This window comes from Dendrobium catenatum, unplaced genomic scaffold, assembly GCF_001605985.2.
Source record: "Dendrobium catenatum unplaced genomic scaffold, ASM160598v2 fragScaff_scaffold_552, whole genome shotgun sequence".
Classification (NCBI taxonomy): Eukaryota; Viridiplantae; Streptophyta; class Magnoliopsida; order Asparagales; family Orchidaceae; genus Dendrobium; species Dendrobium catenatum.
The window spans coordinates 205,142-225,103 of NW_021319014.1; the positions used below are offsets into that span (position 1 = coordinate 205,142).

A 19,962-nucleotide genomic window follows, 5' to 3' on the forward strand; every position below is an offset into this window, starting at 1 on the left:
CCAAACGAATCTAAGGCACTTTAGGACCACTAGCTCTTTTTTCACTCTTTCAAGATACCATATATATTAATTTTTATTAATAACCATTATAAGCAGCTAAGAAAGCACATCCAAACAAAACTTAAGTTTCAAAATAGAGGAGATTAACAAGTCATAACCTAAGGTCTTCAGAAATGAGAGAGGACTTTTTGAGGGAGTAGAAACATCAAATGCCTTATAAACTCACTGTTTGATTTGACCAAACCTAGCAAAATGATCCTTACACTTATTGGGGTTACTAGAAGCCCCCCACAACAGAGCAAAGGAAGTTAAACACTCATTCAATGAAAATAATAGTAAGTGTGAGTGCATTTCCATTACTACAGTGGTCATACCGGATAGGTAGATGATTACAAAAATTTGTCCATATGTAATGAATTGACATTTCATTTTGGAAGTAGTAATCTCAATGACAGAAGAGAGAGTAAAATTATAAGCCCATTTGAGGACAATATGTAAAAAAGGAAATGGAGATACAAGAGAATCTTATCATAAGCCATTTGAAGATTGGAAAGTAATTTATAGAGCTCCTCATTAGTAATAATTAATGGAGAAGAAATAAATGAATACGCAAAGCTTCAATAAACTTAACCGAACAATACAAGCTAAAATCTTATCAACAATCTTTAGATAAGGGAGTCCTATATAACAAACATTAAAAAAGCTATATGAGGTCATCTAAGCTGGTAAAAAAAAAAAAAAAAAGCTCGAGACAGAATTTGATTGAACTCGTACAAAATCTTCAAAGCAAGAATGTTTTAATCAAAATCGATATTTATTTTAAAGTGTTTAAAAAGAGATTGATTCCATACTCTAGAAAGATGAAAATGGCCTCGCCGTCTCCTGAAACAGGGCATTTGCGCTGTTTTTTTGTCCTTGGTTGATACTGAATCTCAAAATCATATCAAGTACTTGAATATCCATGCTCTGGGTGCTCCCAGTGGACCACCATTGTGTCAAAAACTTCAAGCTCCTCCTCTGAAATCTATCTTGACATGAAAGAATGTTCTCCCGCATTAAAGCATCATTTTTAAAACCAGACACACACCATCAGCTCCCTCGCATACAATATTTGAAGCTCTGCCCTGGTTGTGACCACTGGCTGAAGTATGCAATATGCTCTAATGGTCCTTACATGAGGACTATCTCCTCTAGCCCTAATTAATGCATCCATCTCCACTACCAAAGGGTTTCTCTAAAATCAGGAAGCTGCAACACCGGATATATTGATCATAATGTCTTTAAACTCCTGGAGAGCTTGGTCCGCTTTCCATCCTCATTTGAAATATCCTTTTTTTAATTGGCTTGTTAAAGAACCTTGCTATGGACCACTATCCTTCACAAACTTCTGGCTAGTAACCAATGAGCCCTAAGAACCCCGACAGCTCCCTCAATCGTTCTTAGGAAGAGGCAATCCACCATAAGCCGAATCTGCATTGTGTCAGTCTGGCACGCCTCTATGGACACACACATGCCTAAATACCCACTTGTGAATGCACCAAACGTTACACTTCTTCTAGTTTGGCAAATAGATTGAATGCCCCTCAATGTCTTCATGATAGCTTCAAGTGCTCCCATGTCTGCCTCGATCACTGGCTATATATAAAACTTGTCACAAAAATACCGATGACAAACAACCTTAGAGGTATGGTGATACACTACTGGGTTTCATAAGTGAACTGGAATAGTCAGGGGTGTTGGTGAGGCTGAAAGGTATTACCAGAACTACATAGTGCCCTTCTTATATCCTAAATGTCATCTTGGCACGGTCTGTTGTCTTAAATTCCTAATTTGTCGGTATGCTCGACTTCAACATTCAATTTTTCGAAAAATACACAGCTTCCAAAAAACTCATCCAAGAGTTTATTCTATAACTTGAATTAGAAACCTTAATATTAGCACCATTTCTTATTTAGAGCCTTATAAAGGTACGCATAACTTCCAAGTTGGTCATCCTTCTTTTCACCCAAAAGTATGCGCTAGAGAGGGCACTAACTGTCCATCATCATCCCTGGATTAGCCTCTTTATCTTCACCTTCAGATCTAGGGTAACGGTGTGGTCTGAAAGATGGGAAGTCCCTTCTTTAAAGTTGATGGATGCTCATGCCTCGAGTGATAGTAACTCCGACCGACCATAGGCTACAAATACATCCTGAATATTGTTGTAAAATCTGTGGACCCAGCTATGGAATTCGTCATTGTTCCTGGCCCTAGACCACTTCCTATGCTTTACACTCTTACCAAAAATTCCTGGCCCTGCATCCTAAGATTTGTCTGTCGCCATGGTTTTAAAAAAGCCATGATCGATAAGCTAGCATCCCTTGAAACACAACCTTTTCCCATCACATATCTCCATAAGTCAGAACTAAATTATCTCATATCCCCCATATGCTATAAGCACTTCATCCCCAGATACATCCTTACTTTCCAAGTCAAGGGAATGAAATTTCACCACCGTGAATACCCTGGCAGAGTCATCACTCATCTCTTCCTCCTATCTTGCATGTGCCACATCATCACCCCACAATCTTCCGTCTTGCTAACTTCAACCTTAGATCAATCCACCACTCAATTTGGATGAAGTTATATGGCCTCACTATCCACCAGGAGACCACCAGATTGCTCTCCCAATGTTCCCAATTAACTTTCATTAATGGTGATTTGCAGTAAAGTCTCACAAAGTGTCAAGAACAACCTCTGCACACATCCCAAATGCAACTACTTTATCTCCAATGCCTCCTCTCATCATGCGCCGAATGGCCAATTTCTGCACCTTCTCGGGTTGTAAATTCTCCATTCACACCCTGAAGCATAGCCCTTTCGCTGCTTTCATCTGCACTTCTCCTCTCTATGACAGGGCACTAAAATGCTCGCGAAAGAACTCCATATCTCTTCTCTTAAGTGCCTCCCTCTGAACATGACACACGTCTGGATCTGCACAAGGTAAGTAGAGGTGTTCCAGGAAGCCCTCCCCATAAGGTTGCTCATCGGATGTGTCTTCTCTCCTTTGCTATTTCTACTTCACCATTGGTGCTTAGCTCCATCGTCTCTCTTCAGCACCTTAGAGCCTCAGTAACTTTGAGCTCGCCCGTTGTCCTCCCTAACCCTTTATGGAAATTCCCCTCCACACCTTCCTCCGTAGATTCCCCTAGTCTCACCCAACATACTCAAACTTCTCCTGATACCCTAATTGTCCCCTTCCTGGATTAGCGGCAATAACTGCTCACTGGAGGGTTCTTCGAAATGTTCAGAAACTTTCCACACAGTACTCCTTAAATTCTCCCCATGAGTAGTGTGTGGATACCTAGCCTCCCTCCATTATTAACTAGGCTAGGATTTCCCTTCGAAACATAGACCGCCACCCACGAGTTTTTCCCCTTACGTCGGCCCGTTGATCACAAATAATGTTCCACCTAGTAATACACCAACCCTAAAGCATCATCCCCTCAAAGAAACAACATCTTTAGCTTCCTGATCTCGCATCCATACAGCCAATGTTCTTCACACCGTTGTTCCTCCCACCTAGTGGTGGTGATTCTCTCCCTTTTCCCATGGCGTATTTGGACCCCATGGTTCGGCACCCACCATTGCTTCTTCTAGTCCGCCTCCCTTCCTGCCTGCGTGGCCTCACAAAAAGGGTTCGTCCCCCTCTTCTGCTGCCTTCTTCCGGATAACCATGATGCCCCCCCTCGGGAACCCTTAAGTGGTCTGAGGGGAAAACGCTCTCCACCTTCATCATCCACTTCCTAATCTATCTTCCCTTTCCAATCAGCATAAGGAGTAGCTTGCGAAGACTTTGATTGAATCTCGATCAATGTTTTCATCATGCCTTCCAACGTTTCCAAAATGACTTTCCATAGAGGAAAACCTTCCCTCCCATATCAAAATATTCCTCCATCCTAGAATGTTTCTCCTACATCTCAACCCTAAGTTGTTCCATCTCGCTTTCCAAAGCTTCCATATTTCTTCGTAGTCATTCGCAGATTTTGACTTTCAACCCAGACAACGCTATGTATCAATTTGATACGCCTTGGAGTCAATTTCAATAAACGACAACATAAAATCCACAGATAATAGTAGAAAAACAGCAGATTTCGATTAATAACTCAATAAAAAATAAAAAAACAAGCGATCTATAATTCGAGAGGATGGATCGTCTCTTCCAATCAACCTAAGATGCCGCTAGAAGGCCCTCACAGAAGAAACTACAACGAAAAACTATAAAACATCACCTTATACAAAATAATCAATCCTATATAGCCCCTGACTCTTCCTCCAATTTAGCCTAAAAGATCTCTTTGTCTTAATTAATTCCCTCCCTCTTTTGAATTCAAATCCCTCTATTATTCCTTCCTTATCTCTCCTAACATATGGAATAATTGTTAACTAACCCCCACAAGGGCCAAAATTTCAGCCCTCCAACCCTATAGCTGATCCGCCATAACTGCTGGCAGCTACAGAACGTCATGCTGGACCGACTGTAAGGCTCAAGTAGAAAAGAAGAACAGAATTTTGGCTTCTTAAATATAAGTTTATTGAAAATTAAAGAACCTAACATAATAGACTGTTATAGAAAGAAAAGTTGTATGACAAACTTAAATCTAAAACCTACTTAATCCACAAATCTACAAAGCTTAGAGGACATTCTTCTTAATTTAGAGACAATTACTGGTTGCCCCACCTTTTAGAATTGGTTTGGAATTTTTTTATTCTCAACTTCGTCAGCCACTATTTAAACTCATCATTTTACTTCTTCTTTGATATCGATTTGGATTCCCCTTTTGTTTAACTCAAAACCAGCCCCCTTACACAAAGAGGCGAGAAAAATTGGTGGCTTTCATATTTGCCCCCTAACTTTGGTTTATTATACAAATTTGGTATCATTCAAGCACAATTTTTTTTATTGCCTTTAACAGATTTGTACAGTTACAGGCTCGAAAGTCTTGGGACACAAAAATCTTCCGGCACATACATGACAAGTCTACATGTCCTACTTCAGGCCCTCAACGCTTGATGGATTAAATCTTTTAGCCCAAGCTCTTTTCTCTTCAGCCAAGCTACAAACTTGAAACATAGTTAGGCTCTCCCTAGTAAACACCATGCAATACATCAAAAATTGAAGCAAAACTAACAGCTCGCATGGAATACTACTTCAACCCCGGTTTATGAACTATGAGCAATTACCCACATTCCCAGGTGTCTCATATCGATATCTCGCAGCCCTACCTGAGGACGCAAGCTCCACAAAAATGGTGGCCTGAGCGCCGGGGACACGGCAGATCTCGCAGAAGGCATGACAGCTAGTTGGAACTCGTGACACACATTGTAATCGTCCACGGGTAATTTCACACCGACTACTGCCGATATCGATTCAGCAAGAGAAACCGCCCAACATGTATCAGCCTCCTAAAGAAGCACTGAAGCACGTTCCTCTTCCGGAAATCCGCACGCGTACACACAGGAGACCTGAAACACGCGCAGAGTAAACTCACAGCCGAGCCCAAAATGAGCATACGACCGAGCCGTCGAAGGACCCGACAGCGCTGTTGGAAGGTTCAAACAGAAAACTCTGACGTTAATCCCAGCCGAACAGGTACTCCGGATTTCTTAACGAGATAATACTCGAAATCGAGCGGGAAATCCGTACAGTAGGAATCACTCGGAGCCCCTCACGTCAGAATTCGCAATATACCGACACATCAAGTTAAAGCGATTCAAACGATAAGAGATCCCACCGATGACGTGAGGATACGCGCAAACGACAAAGGCGCACGACAGACACGGGCAGATTGAAAGCCGACGACAAGGTCGCACAAAAACACGGCGGAGAAACAGTAAGACAGCAGAAACGCGACAAGCGGGCGAAGGCATATGCCCACCAATGAGTCAGGAAAAGGGTCAGATTTACCTGCAGAGAAAGACGAAATATCGGACCAAAAGTCCATCAAACCTAGTCCCACAGTCGCTCATGAATCTCACGGCTATATTACGGGCTCTCGCCACTCCAACGCGGAAAAGAGCATTAATAGAGCATCGTGCATATCTACACAAAGGACTCAGAGGTGAATGTGACAAGTAAAGGTAGAGAAGAAAGAAGAGTGAATGGGAGGAGAGCCCAGAAGCTGCCTTGAAAAAAACCACACACGCCGGAGGCCGCCTCTTCCTGCACAACTAGAACCCGTGCAATCCGTCTCGCGGCTAGGAAGATGGTGTTCGGGAAGACAACCCGGGCGTGGAGTCGAGAATTTTAGCGACAGAACATTAATTTTAACTTCTCGTGAGAGGGATTTGATTGAGTAAGATACCCTGATCATGCAGCGTTGAATTAGTTCTCAGATCTACAAAAGAAGACGGAGATCGCGAAAGGCCGCTTGAGGATGTACATAAACCGGACGAAGCATAATCGACACAAACACTAGTCGCGAATACTTTACCACTGGGCCAACGGCAGTGGCACAAGTCGCGTTTTCTGTCCAGCAAAATATTGTTTGCGCAGACTCACTAGTTCACTTCACGGTAGTCAAAACGTGTAGACTGACATAAAGGTCCGAATTCTCGATTCATTTACTAGGCTCTTGCTGGTGAGCGGCTGGCGACCAGAGGTTTAAGCAGGGCGTGTGGTGACAACGCTTAAGAACGAAACCGTATTTTTATATAACTGGTCCAGCACTGACAAGCGCGCGAAAAGTCCACCCGGAGGCTACCGAATTTCATTCATGACTGCAAACGATCTGTGATCAGCAGCATTGAATTGGCGCAAGGAACGGCAGGAACTTCCAAGCGGTGCATTTCGTTACGGGGACCAGGAAGGGTCACACATGAGATCCACAAACCTAATCTTCAAGCGAAAGAAGTCAGAGGATACTGATAATAGCCGAGCCAGATCGGACTGATCGCGTCGAGACTCTGCTCGATATGAGGAGACTTCCCTGCAATCTCCCAACTCCACACACGAGAATCGCAGATCCAAACCCAATCTGTCTGCAAGAACTCAGCTTCAGACGCCGGCTTCGGCCACCTGTTGCCTCTTTCTCTAATCAAACTGGGACGTATACCTGTGGAGGAGTTGGAATCAATCAACCCTGGGGATGATATGCATAAGTGGTCATTGTGCCGTAGTTTAAGACCAAAATTAAGAGTTCAACTACGGGACAATCATCAGTTCATATAAAGCAGAAAAAGGAATTCCAGAGAAGATTGGACAAACGAAAAGCAATTGCTGACAAAGAACAGATCCCTTCAACTCCTTACGAAATAGATCGAACAAGCCGACTGTTGGTAGACTAACGGTCCTTCTCTCCGGATACCACCACAAGGGTGAAGGCTGCGTTCAATATTGTCGAGGATGTCGTTAGCAAAGTAAGATAAATTACATTTGCGAATACTCCTACTGCCACAGATCATACAGGCATGCGTTAGATTCGCAACACTCTCCGCATTTTTCAATCTCCCAAAGGCTTCTCTCCAACCACACATTGCGGATCCCTCACAATTCGCGTCGCAAGCTGCGAAGATTGGTACGGAAGAGTTCCCGGCGCAGCGGAGAAATGTGAACCAAGCGCCATGCTCTCCGACAGAAGGACTTCCGGAACGTCATAACCTTAACTGAAGCCAATTCTTCAGCACCAATTCCAAGGTGGAAATCAAAGTGCCAAACGTTAGAGTCGTAGCACCGGTAGCAACCAACAAAGCACGAACACAGACCCGCTATGAGCATCATCGACTCAACTACAGACACCATCAATCATGCGCATACTCTACAACGCCAAGCATCAGATCGCAGACTCACTCTTAGCACAGGTCTACTCCCGCACCTTAAAGGACAGAGCCTGCAAACGTGGGTTCTATTCGCTCTTCCAACCTTTGGACCACGAGCCCCACTCGTATTATTCAAATCGGTCAAAGTATTCGACCCATCTCGACACAATTTTCCGTGAACAATCAAGAAATTAAGCTAGATTCGTCTCACCTTCCGGGATCGCCAGAAATGAGGGCGAATCGATTGAAGCGAAAGTATTTCAGCGCCAATTTTCCAACTGAAGCACGAACCAAGATTCCAGCCGAAGTCCCCACGAACCCTGAATTACTCAGGGGGTCTACTCTTGGAGGATCGTTCGTCCCTGGCCCATTCTATTCAGGCCTTCTATGCGAGCACAGCACGTCCATTCACATTACGTCTGATTATCACACCTCCGCGTGGTAGGCGAGCAATAATCTCTGCCAGTTCATGACATGCTCTAATATAACTGCTGTGAGTAGATCACATGAAGTAGAATTGTACCATAGTGAGAAGCGCAACGCAGGTGCGCACCTGTGGACTTCGATTCTCTTTGTACCATTAAATGACCCCTAAGCCCCTATGGGACCGATTTTTTCTCATACATGCTATAGCAATAGCATTGGAAAAGCTAAAAGCTTTCATTATCTTTGGAGCTCACTTAATGGCGATTGCGATCTTCGATTGTTCGAACCACCGCATTTGGGCACTCCAACCCACAGAAAGCAGAAGAAGAAGTTACCCACTTAATACCGTCTCGAGCAAATATAAGAATTGCAAATGGCGATTTCGGAGATCAAGACTACAAATAAAAATGGGCCAAACCTATTGAAAGTCGAACACAAGAAATTCAGATCACACTGTCACTCCTTCATCGTGCCAGTGGTCACACTACCGAAGCACAAGCAACTCGAAGGTGAGATTTGAAAGGTTATCCCAAGGTGGCTACCTTCGACAAATCATTATTCAAAGATTCACCTACCAGAGGAGAAGCTCGTCCCGCTGGGGGCAAAGTCACACACAGTCAAACCATTGAATACTATTCAACAATGTTGGAGGAATTGAAGATCAGTGCACCATAGCGGATTGTAATTAGCATTTCTCTATTGGTCATTGATTGATCCCTTTAAGTTGAGTATGGTACCATTTTGAATTATCTCTACGTGATATTATACAAGTTAATGTTGTTGTTTGTCACCGTACGTAGTCTTGTGTAGTGATGAAGTATTTGTAATTTGATATGCTTCTAAGTCGTATATAGGAAACTAATAATGTACTATCTTACGTAATGCAGTATAGAATGTAATCATTGTAAATTATGGATATGATTTTTTTTATTCTATATGAAAAGATAAGAAAAAACATTCTCAAATCTTTCTCCGCTGATGTCGAGGCAATTACACAATCTAAGATTGTACTCTCAATCACCAGGATGTATCAATCCACAGAGCCGGTGATTTGATTCAACCTCATCCACACAGGTTAACGTCGCTTGAAGCAAAGCTCCGACAATTACATCCTCGGATAGGTCTTACTCCTTGGTGGATTCTCACGAACCTCTTCCACACAGAAGTTACGGTCGTCGGAGCAAAGTTCGACATAACAACCTATGGATATAGGATTTGTACCATCATTAAGCGATCTCTCGAGACCTCGCCACACAGGTTGAAATGGTCAATCGAACAAATGTTCTGACATACAAGCTCGAGATAGATCTTAATGCTTAGGTGTGATTCCTCGACCTTCTTCACACACAGCGTTAATGTCACTGAACAAATGTATACTGACATACAAACATCGGATATAACTTCTACCCGACGATCGGACTTCTTCCTGTCCTCGATTTTGCTCGGTAGCCAGACTATCTACCTTCGTCAGCAGAAACTTCTACTCGTCGTCAGGACTTCTGCTCACGATCGACGAATTTGCGATCTCTCTACCACCGACGTACGGGCACTTCTAACCCTGTCGATATTTCAACTCTGCTCGTCAGCGAATTCCTACCCGTCGTCGGGGCTATTTCTAGCTCTCGACGAACTTTCGATCGGTCTATCTACCCGCGACCGTAGACATTAACTCAAACATGTCGTTGGACTTTCTTCGTCAGCGGACTTCTACTCGTCGTATCGGACTTCTTGTCAAGTCAGCGGACTCCTTCATCGTCGCAGGGACTTACTGCATCGTCAGCACGAACTTTGTCAGCGGTCTTACCATGACTCGTTGAACTTCTACCACGACGTCAAAACTTCTCCCATCGTCGGACTTCTGCTCGTCGACAAACTTTCGTCGGTCTTCTATCTTGACGATTGAACTTTACCCGAACGTCGGACTTCTCGCTCGTCAGCAGCATTACATACTACTTCGATCGTCAGAGGACTTACTAACTCAGATCAAGCGATACATTTCATCGGTCTTCTAACCGACAGTCAGACTTCTCCTTGTCGTCGAACTTCTGCTCTGCAGCGGACTTTACGCTATCGTCAGACTATCATGCTCAGTCGACGAACTTATCGATCGGATCTCAACTGCTCAACGTCGTACTTTTCATACACAACGGTAGGACTTCCTATCGTACTTCTAACGTCTTCGGCAATTACTGACCGTTCGATGGGAAAATTTCATCGTTTCTGACCGAACGCCTTGTACTTCTATCGTTCGTCGGACATTCGGACCGTCAGACGGAAATTCGTCGTCTCATCACCCCATGCCGTATTTCTATTGCCGACGTCTAGATTTCTCTGCAGTTCAAGAGATCTCTCGAAACCGGGGGAAGGAGAAGAATCCGTGTAAGCTTCATCCACTGCGAGGAAGGGCACTAATTCGAGTAGGAAAAAAAATATTTTCCACTCGACAATAGCGAGCATAACCACTAGTAAAGCCGGAAAGGAGCAGGAGTAAGAAATTCCCGCCAACTCTGCGACAGCGAAAGAGGGAGCTAGCTAATTCCCGAAGCAGGGGGGAGGCGAAATTATCCCTCGTAAATAGCGAGAGCCTAACCGTCAGAAAGCTGTGGGAGTGATAAGAAGAGAAATCTCGATTAACTCCTGCTACAGCGAAGAGGGGCGCTAATTCGAGCAGGGGAAATTTTCCGCTCGCATAGCGCGATTAGCCTCAAACCGTCCAGAAAAGGCGTGGGAAGGAGAGAAATCTCGAACTCCTGCACGCCGAGGCAAGGGGCGGCTAGTCAGAGAAGGGGAAGTTTCCACTCAAAAATAGCGGAAGCCTCAGACACCAGAGGAGCCAGAGGTGAGAATAGAAAGAGAAAGAGTGAAGTTTTTCTCAAAGGCCTAGTTGGGGCTAATTTATAGGTTTTGAAGAGAAAGGGATGGGAGAGGTTATTGCCACCTTTTCGGAATGTCCTATCTTTTCTAAGAAAATTTCGAATTTTCTGGATATTTTTAAGGATTTTTTTTGGACAAAAAGAAGCATTCAAAAACGCCACTTTTTCAGGCAAGTTGGACCCACCTAAGGCGGATGCAGCCATATCCAGGCCGCAACGGAATGCGGCAGGCTTCCAGACTCGGTGATCGGCGAACATAGCCGCAGGATCGCAGGCCGGCCACAGGCAAGCCAGCGCAGCAGCCAGCATGGCGCGGGGCGCGCGGTTCCGGCCGCAGCGCGCAGAGGCGCGGCCGGTTCCTTGCCGCCGGCGGTTTGTGGCGGCGGTCCGACTGGCGGTCGGACCGCCCGATCCATTTTGGGCCCGCTCTTTCGTCACCGAAAGTCCAATTCGACGTTTTGGGTCCTCAGACTGTTTTTCAACGTTCCTGAACTCAATTTCAGGCACTTTTGGAGCGTTCGGGCTCCTACAACGCAAAGATCAGTCCTAAGAGCGCTCGGAAAAAGTTCTCTAAATATGGTAGCGTGAGCATATTTTCGGATCCTGAAGCTTTCCAAGGTCCGAAATAGGGGCAACTGATTGCATCACAAAATTAGGCTTGACGGGCTGAATCTCGACGCAAAAGCTAGTTGGAAACTTCAAAATTAATTCCAAGTAGACACCCCGAACTCCGATTTCAAGCGAGCTTATTAGTCAAAACTGAGCGTCTCGAATTTACGAACCAAACGACACAGATCAACCCAATCCAGAGCCCAAATGAGTACCGAATCACACGGAACCCGAAGCGGCTGGTGGACGGTTCAAACCGAATTGAGTTACCAACGCTCTCCGATTTTTATAAGCTTATACTCGATCGAGTGGCTCGACGAGAACGAATCCAACGAGCCTAGAGATTCACAAATTTCGACATCAATTGAAGGCCTCGTCAAATGTCCACGAACCGGTGATGATCAAAGATTCGAATGGCCGTCCATTCAACAACCACTCCCAATTCGCCATGATCTCAGCCTATTACGGGCTTATGCCATCCAGAAAACTTAAATAGAGCCATCATTCTACACCAAGGAGACTTCAAGGTGACAGACGAGAGAAGAAGAAGAGCGAGGAGAAGGAAAGAGAGTCCTCCTCGACCACGACGGAGCTATTCTGCCACTGAAGACGCACGGACACTTATTGACTTTTTCGGGCAAACCCAGATTGGCAAGACTTTGTAACTTTGTGAGAATGTTGATTGTAAAAGATCTTCTTTATCCAACAGCGCTTCGGGTCCTTGATTCGGACTCATTTGGGCTCGGATTGGGTTGATCTTGGTGTCGTTGGGTTCGTATTTCCGAGACGCTCAGTTTGACTATAAGCTCGCTGAAATCGGAGTTCGGGTGTTCCCGGAATTAATTTTTGAAGTTTCCAACTAGCTTTTGCCTCGAGATTCGTGCCCGGTCAAGCTAATTTTGTGACGCCATATCAATCATTGACAACATTGAAAGTATAATTCATAAACCTTAAGATATTCCAGCTTTATTTTGCTTCAATTTTTATGATTGCATGTGTAAAGACTAGGGGAGACCACTTTTAAGTTTGTAGTTGCAAAAAAAACTTGCTAAAGTTAATCATCAAGCTTTAGGCTAAGGACAGTAATTGTCATTATGTCGAAGAGTTTGTCCAAAGCTTCAGCTTACTGAAAATCTGTAAAGGCAATAAAAAAAATTGTGCTTGAATGATACCAAATTTGTATAATAAACCAAAGTTATGGGGGCAAAATATGAAAGCCACCATATTTTGTCTCGCCTCTTTTGTGAGGGGCTGGTTTTAGTTAAACAAAGGGGGAATCCAAATCAGATCAAAGAAGAAAGTAAAAGGATGAGTTTAAATAGTGGCTGACGAAGTTGAGATAAAAAAATTCCAAACCAATTCTAAAAGGTGGGGCAACCAGTAATATGTCCTAAATTAAGAAGAATGTCCTCTAAGCTTTGTAGATTTGTGGATTAGTTAGGTTTTAGATTTAAGTTTGTCATACAACTTTTCTTTCTATAAACAGTCTATTATGTTAGGTTCTTTAATTTTCAATAAACTTAATTTAAGAAGCCAAAATTCTGTTCTTCTTTTCTACTTGAGCCTTACAGTCGGTCCAGCATGACCGTTCTGTAGCTGCCCTAGCAGTTATGGGGCGGATCAGCTATAGGGGTTGGAGGGGCTGAAATTTTGGCCCCTTGTGGGGCTTAGTTAACCAATTATTCCATATGTTAGGAGGAGGATTAAGGAAGGAATTAATGAAGGGAATTTGAATTCAAAAGAGGGAGGGAATTAATTAAGACAAGAGAGATCTTTTAGGGCTAAATTGGAGGGAAGAGTAGGGGCTTATATAGGGATTATTATTTTGTATAAGGGTGATGTTTTATTGAGTTTTCTGTTGTAGTTTCTTCTGTGAGGGCTTCCTAGCGGCATCTAGGTTGATTGGAAGAGACGATCCACCTCCCGAATTATAGATCGCTTGTATTTTTTATTTTTTATTGAGTTATTAATCGAAATCTGCTGTTTTCTACTATTATCTGTGGATTTTATGTTGTCGTTTATTGAAATTGACTCCAAGGCGTATCAAATTGATATCATAGCGTTGTCCTGGGTTGAAAGTCAAAATCTGCGAATGACTACGAAGAATATGGAAGCTTTGGAAAGCGAGATGGAACAACTTAGGGTTGAGATGTAGGAGAAACATTCTAGGATGGAGGAAATATTTTTTGGAATGGAGGGAAGGTTTTCCTCTATGGAAAGTCATTTTGGAAACGTGGAAGGCATGATGAAAACATTGATCGAGATTCAATCAAAGTCTTCGCAAGCTACTCCTATGGCTGATTGGAAAGGGAAGATAGATTAGGAAGTGGATGATGAAGTGGAGAGCGTTTTCCCTCAAGGACCACCTTAAGGGATTCCGAGGGGGGGCATCAGGTTATCCGGAAGAAAGGGCAGCAAGAAGAGGGGGGACTGAACCCTTTTTGGAGGCCACGCAGGCAGGAAGGGAGGCGGACTAGAAGAAGCAATGGTGGGTCCGAACCATGGGGTCCAAATACGCCATGGGAAGAAGGGAGAGAATCACACCACCACTAGGTGGGAGGAACCAACGGTTGAAGAAACCATTGGCGTATGGATGCGAGATCAAGGAAGCTAAAGATGTTGTTCTTTGAAGGGGATGATGCTTAGGGTTGGGTATACTAGGTGGAACATTATTTTGTGATCAACGGGCCGACGTAAGGGGAAAAACTCGTGGTGGCCGGTCTATGTTTCGAAGGGAAAACCCTAGCCTAGTTATAATGGAGGGAGGCTAGGTATTCAATCTACTCATGGGGAGAATTTAAGGAGTACTTGTTGGAAAGTTTCTGAACCATTCGGAAGGAGACCTCCATGAGCAGTTATATGCCCTAACCAGGAGGGGACAATTATGGAGTATCAGGAGAAGTTTGAGCTACTGTTGGGGAGACTAAGGGGAATCTACGAGGAAGGTGTGGAGGGGAATTTCATAAAGGGGCTTAGGGAGGACATACGGGCTGAGCTCAAAGTACTGAGGTCTAGAGGGCTGAGAGAGACGATGGAGCTAGCACACATGGTGAAGAAGAAATAGCAAAGGGAGAAGAACATCCGGAGCAACCTTATGGGAGGGGCTTACTGGAACACCTCTACTACCTTGGCAGATCCAGACGGTGTCATTTCAGAGGGAGGCACTTAAGGAGAAGAGTACTGGAGTTCTTTCTGGAGGCAATTTTAAGTGCCTCATAGAAGGAGAAGTGCAGGATAAGCAAGCGAAAGGGCTATGCTTCAGGTGTGATGAGAAATTTACACCCGAGCATAGGTGCAAGAATTGAGCCCTTCGGGGATGAGTTAGAGGAGGCATTGGAGGATACAAAGTAGTTGCATTTGGATGTGGCAGTGGTGTTCTTGAACTTTGATGAGATTTACTGCAAATCACATAATGAAAGTAAGTTGGGAAATTGGAGAGCAATCTGTGGTCGTTCTGGTGGATAGTGGAGCCACATATAACTTCATCTCAAATTGAGTGGTGGATTGATTAAGGTTGAAGTTAGCAAGGACGGAAGGATGTGGGGTGATGATGGGCACATGCAAGATAGAGAGGAAAGAGATGGTGATGACCTTGCAGGGTATTCAGGTGGTGGAAGATTTCCATCCCTTGGACTTGGAAAGTAAGGATGTGATTCTGGGGATGAAGTGGCTATAGCATATGGGGGATATGAAGATGAATTATAAGTCCTTGACTATGGAGATATAGGTGGATGGGAAAAAGGTAGTGTTTCAAGGGGATGCTAGCTTATGCGAGATCATGGTCTTTTTAAAAACCATGCTGAAGACAATCTAGGATGCAGGCCAGGGATTTTTGGTAGAGTTGTAAAGCATAGAAGTGGTCTAGGGCCAGGAAGCAAGAGAATTCCAGTAGGGGTCCAACAGATTTTACAACAATATCAGGATGTATTTTAGCCATTGGTCGGGTTACTATCACCTCGAGAGCATGAGCATGCCATCAACTTTAAAGAAGGGACTTCTCCCATCTGTGTCAGACCACACCGTTACCCTAGATCTAGAAGGATGAGATAAAGAGGCTAATCAGGGAGATGATGGAAGTAGTGCTCTTCTCTAGCCGATACTTTTGGTGAAAAAGAAGGATGACAACTGGAAGTTATGCGTACATTATAAGGCTCTAAATAAGGAAATGGTGCTATATAAGTTTTTAATTCAAGTTATAGATAAACTCTTGGATGAGTTTTTTGGAGCTGTGATTTTTTCGAAAATTGATTTGAAGTCGAGATACCATCAAATTAGGATTAAGACAACAGACGTGCACAAGATGACATTTAGGATATAAGAAGGGCACTATGAGTTCCTGGTAATACCTTTCAGCCTCACCAACACCCCTGACACTTTCCAGTCACTTATGAACCCAGTGTTTCAGCCATACCTCTGAAGGTTTGTCATCGTATTTTTTGTGACATTTTTATATATAGCAGGATCGAGGCAGACACTGGGAGCACTTGAAGACTATCATGAAGACATTGAGGGAGCATCAACTATTTGCCAACTAGAAGAAGTGTACGTTTGTGCAATCACAAGTGGAGTATTTAGGGCATGTGGTGTCCATAGAGGGGGTGCCAGCTGACCAATGCAAGATTCAGGCTATGGTGGATTGGCCTCTTCCTAAGAACTTGAGGGAGCTGCGGGGCTTCTTAGGGCTCATTGGTTACTACCAGAAGTTTGTGAAGGGATATGGTACCATAGCAAGTTCTTTAACAGAGCAATTAAAAAAAGGATAATTTCAAATGAGGAGAGGAAGCGACTCAAGCCTTCCAGGAGTTAAAGACAATTATGATCAATATATCCGTGTTAGCACTTCCTGATTTTAGGAAACCCTTTGTAGTGGAGATGGATGCATTAGATTATGGGCTAGGAGTAGTACTCATGTAAGACCATAGGCATATTGCATACTTCAGCCAGGTGGTCACAACCAGGGCAAAGCTCAAATATGTGTATGCGAGGGAGCTGACGGTGATTGTCTTGGCTTTAAAAAATGATAGCTTTATATGCTGGGGAGACATTTCATAGTCAAGATAGATCAGAGGAGGAGCTTGAAGTTTTTATTGGAACAATGGATGGTCACTGGGGAGCACCAGAGATGGATATTCAAGTTACTTTGATATGATTTTGAGATTCAGTATCAACCAGGACAAAAAAACAATGCAGCAAATGCCTTGTTCAGGAGAGGCGAGGGCCAATTTTCATCTTTCTAAGTATGGATCAATCTCTTTTTATAACACTTTAAAAAAATAAGAATATTTTTGATAAAACAATTCTTGCTTTGAAATTTTGTACGAGTTCAATTCAAATTTGTCTCTGAGCTTTTTTTTTTTTTTTTCCAGCTTAGATTGACCTCCATAAAGCTTTTAATTTTGTATATAGGACTTCCCTTATCTAAAGATTGATTGATAAGATTTAGCTTGTATGTTCGTTAAGTTTATTGAAGCTTGCGTTTCATTTATTTCTTCTCCATTATTATTACTAATGAGGAGCCTCTATAATTACTTTCAATCTTCAAATGGCTTATGATAAGATTCTCTTATCTCCATTTCTTTTTTACATTTGTCTTCAAATGGCTTATAATTACTCTCTCTTACTTCATTGAGGATAGCTACTCCAAAATGAAATGTCAATTCATTACATATGGACAAATTTTTGTAACTCATCTTACATATACGGATGACCTGCTAGTATTAGGAAATGCTACTCACCTGACTATTATTTTCCTTAATGAGTGTTTAAATTCCTTTCCTCGTGTTGTGGGGTTATTTAGTAACCCAATAAGTCTAAGATCTATTTTGCTAAGGTTGTGGTCAATTCCAAACATGTGAGTTTATAGGCATTGAATGTATCTACCTCCCTTAAAAGTGTCTCTCTCATTTCTGAGGGACCTTGGTTATGACTTGTTAATCTCCTCTATTTTGATAACTTAAGTTTTGTTTGGGATGGTTTTCTTACTGTTTTGTAAAGCTATTTTTAATTAAAAAATTTTCTTGAAAGTTGAAAGAAGGAAAAAAAAGCAGTGGTCTAAAGTTGTCCCAAACGAAGCCTTAGACTTCATTTGGGATAGCTTTTTTAATGCTTCTTAAAGTAGGTTTTTAGTACAAAACTTTTAATTTTTGTATTAAAAAGCTGCTTTAAGAAGAAATAAGAAAGCCGTCCCAAACGAAGCCTTAATATCTTGATAGGTGGTTATCTTTTATTAGAAGACTCCCAACATACCAAATACACCATCTGGAGTGCCCATCATGCTGGCTTAAATCATTATCAATGCCTAAACATGTTATTACAAAGTTGAGTTGTATTTCTAGATTTCTCCATGATACAGATTTTGGGGCATATGACTACCCTCTTTTAAACCTTAGTGTAAATGCTAAAATATGATCTATTGTTTGCAATGATAATTGGATCCTCCCTAGGCCTTCATCTACAGCAAAACCTCTTTGTCTGGACAATATTAAATTCATATATATTGATCATAATAGGGATTAACTAGTGTGATAGTGTGTTAGAAATGCAATACATTCTGCTATTCCTGATTTTATGTGGACTAAGGCTTCGTTTGAGATAGTTTTCTTACTATTTTTTAAAATAATTTTTTAGTACAAAAATTTTCTAAATTAAAAATTTTTATACTAGAAAATCTCTTTAAAAAATAATAAGAAAGCTATCACAAATAAAGCTTAAATTTACTTGGTGTAAATGTCTTCCTCAAAATCACTCAATTTTCACCTCGGCTATAACATTAATATTCTCACCACCAATGGAGGGAGAGAAATTATTAGGAGCGGAGTGCGGACGGGAGAACCGTCCTCACAGGCACTGGGTACCCAGCGGTATTGAGTGCGGGTATTGAGTTGGGTACCCACCAATAAGATGATGTTGTGCGTTCTTATTGGTCTCTGGACACCTAATAATTTCTCTCGTGCGGAGACTCGTATTAGTGATACTTATTTCTTATGCTCTATGGATAATGAAATTGACATGCATCTTTTTTGGATGTCTCGACTCTTAAGTGGCTTGTTAGGAATTTCTTTCATGGTCAACGCTCTTTTTCTCCTTATAGGGTCCTTTAAATAAGCTATGAAGTTGACTCTAAATAGGATACAATAGAGAAAATTGATTCATGTAGTCAAACTTAGGTTTTATTTGGGACATCTTTTTTTCTATTTTTTAAAGCATCTTTCTTATGGAAGATATGAAATTTTTATATTAAAAAGCTGCTTTAAGAAGCAATAAGAAAGCCGTCTCAAACAAAACCTTAATGTTATTGTTTCAGCTGTTGTTGAATTATTATTTGCTTACTTTAGGTATGGAGCTTTTTTTAAAGCATATATATTTCCTTATTGCCCATGTAATTTGCATAAAGATTTTTTTTATTATTTATTAACTACAGCTCTTAAACTTTTTAAAGAAAACGGTTGAGATCTTTAAATATTACCAATAAAAAAAAACTCGAAGCTTAAAAAGACTAGATTGTTGAAAAGATGGTGAACACAGAGTGCCAATTGGAGAGAATATTATTTAGTAATTTTTTAATCTAAAAAAAGTTGGATTGAGGCCTCTTTGATTAGGCTTTTTTTCTCCGTTTCCGTTTGAATACGCCGAAATCAATTAGTATTTACTGTTTGGAATCAAAGCTTAACAATAATTCCTTTTTAATAAACATCGTTTTTTCGGCGGTTACAAAATTCTTTAAGTTGGATTGAATATTTATTTTAATCTACGGATTATTCTAGAGAGCAGCAGAGATCAATAGCAGCAGAGATCAATAGAGCCCAACGAACTTTTATTCTATCCAGTGAACGTACGCAGAGGAATGTTCGGTTTTAGGCAAAAAAATATCTGTACCGAATTTTTTTTGAAAAAACTCGGTACACTGAAAAAAAACTCGGTACAGACATTTTTTTGCCTAAAACTGAACCTTTCTCTGCGTACGTTCACTGGATAGAATAAAAGTTCGAGCCCAACATAGCTACTACACTCTAACTTTCAACACCCCAAAGAGAGCCAATGGGTATTTTTTTTTTTTTTTAAGAAAATCCTCCTATTAAAACAACATTTAAACAGATCAAGTTAACGCTAATTTAAGCATAATTATTGACATAAAATGTTCTATCTACATAATAAAAAGATTTGAAGAAATGAATATTATTTATATTTAGTTGGTTGAAAAAAGAACATAATATAAAATGAATAATTTAAAATTGTTTGAATGAATGTAAAATAAATG

General features: G+C 41.9%; 1 protein-coding gene across 2 annotated transcripts in view; it reads left to right on the forward strand.

The window, feature by feature from the left end:
- LOC110110758 (probable beta-1,4-xylosyltransferase IRX9H) overlaps nucleotides 1-17,190 on the forward strand; it is a 30,835-nt gene extending 13,645 nt beyond the window's left edge. The window contains exon 4 of one of the 2 annotated variants that reach the window (XM_028694789.1): nucleotides 16,163-17,190. The gene's annotated coding sequence lies outside the window, so the exon portion shown is untranslated. The remainder of the gene's footprint in view (nucleotides 1-16,162) is intronic. The other variant, XM_028694788.1, reaches the window with a different exon arrangement.
- The last annotated feature ends 2,772 nt before the right edge of the window (nucleotides 17,191-19,962 follow it).